Raw genomic sequence first — 2,007 nt, forward strand, 5'->3', positions numbered from 1 at the left:
CTGGCCACAATGAATTAATTGCTTTCCAGAGCATATGTCTCACTCTTCCTCCTCTACTCATTCCTTCATCTTTAGTTTGATAAGAAAGACTCTCTATCTTATCACCACTTAACAGGCAAGATTCAAAGTCATCCTCGCATTATAGATAAAAATTAGCTCAGAATAGATGAAAGACCAAAATATCTGAGCTACAACTATAAAATTCTTAGAAGAAAACATTGGGGTAAATTTTTGTGACTTGGATTAGGCAATGGTTTCTTAGATATGTCACCGAAAGTTTAAGCAACCAAAGACAAAATAGATAAATTGGACTTCACAAAAATTGAAGACTTTCGTGCTTCAAAGAACACTATCAAGAAAGTGAAAAAGACAACCTACAGAATGGAAGAAGATGTTTGTATAAATCACAGATTTATAAATCTGATAAGGGACTTGTGTCCAGAATATATAAAGAGGTTCCAGAATATATAATCAACAATAAAAACATGAATATGTTGCCCAATTTAAAAGTGGGTAAAAGATTCATATAGACATTTCTCCAAATAAGATATATAAATGGCTAAATAAGCACAGAAAAAGATACTTCATGTCATTAGTCATTAGGGAAATACAAATAAAAACCACAATGAAATACCACTTCATACCTACTAGGATGGTTGTAAACAGATAGACAAGAACAAGTGTTAGTGAGGATTTGGAGAAATTGGATCTCTCACATATTGCTGGTAGGAATATAAAATAATACAACCACTTTGGAAAAGAGTTTGATAGTTCCTCAAAAAGTTGAACATAGATTTACCATATGATGCAACTGTTCCATTCCTGGGTATATTCCCAAGAGCACTGAAAATACACATCCACACAAAAACTTGTAGATGTTTACGGAACATTATACATAATAGCCAAAGTGGAAACAACACAAATATCCATCAACTGATGAATGAATAAACAAAATATGGTATATTCATACAATGGGATATTATTTCGCTATAAAAAGAAATAAATTACCGATACATGCTACAACGTGGAAGAACCTTGAAAATGTTATTCTAAGTGAAAGAAATCAGACACAAAGGCCACATGTTGCATAGTTCCATTGATGTAAAATACCCAGAATAAGAAAATCCATAGAGACATAAGATAGATAACTAGATTAGTGGTTGTCAAGGACCGAAGAGTGAGGATGGGAAATAGGAATGGGGACTGAATGCTGATGGGTACAGGGTTTCTTTTTGGGCTGACAAAAATGTCTTAAATGAGATAGTGATAATGGTTGCACTACATTATGAACGTGCTAAAAACTGTTAAATTATACACTTTAAAAGGATGAATTTTATGGTATGTGAATCATATCTCAATAAAAATATTCAAAATCTCCTCATATTATGACCCTATTATTAAACCAAGGTTATGTAGCAACATGAGAACATGCTTATAATATTAAAATTAAAAAGACTACAAAATTATATGGGTATAAAAGATTTTTAAAAGAAAAAACAGGCAGCATATAAAAATGAATCAGGGAAGTAATAACTTTCAAATGCTATTAAGGTATTAGGTATAAGATTTTATGGTAAAATTTTCTCTCTGTGTTAGGAGATGTGCTCTGGTTATCTACCGCTGTGTAACAAACCACCCCAAAATTCAATAATTTAAGACAATTAGAGTAAGTCCTCAGTTAACGTCATCAATAGGTTCTTGGAAACTGCAACTTTAAGCTAAATGATGTATAACAAAACCAATGTTACCATTGGCTGGCTAATTGATAAAAACAAGAGTTAAGTTCCTATAGCATATTTCTGGTCACAAAAGCATCACAAAACTTCTAAATAAAGACCCCAAACACTTCTAATATTAAACATTGAAATAAATGTGAGCTATCCATACATTTAGGAAAGATAAATAAAAACAAATTAGATAATTATTTTCCAACCAGCTTATTAAACCAGTTCAGGATCGCAGGTGGCCAGAGCCTCTCCTGGCAGCTGAGGATGCCAGGCACCCAAC

Source organism: Pteropus vampyrus, unplaced genomic scaffold, assembly GCF_000151845.1.
Source record: "Pteropus vampyrus isolate Shadow unplaced genomic scaffold, Pvam_2.0 Scaffold196, whole genome shotgun sequence".
In the NCBI taxonomy this organism is placed as follows: domain Eukaryota; kingdom Metazoa; phylum Chordata; class Mammalia; order Chiroptera; family Pteropodidae; genus Pteropus; species Pteropus vampyrus.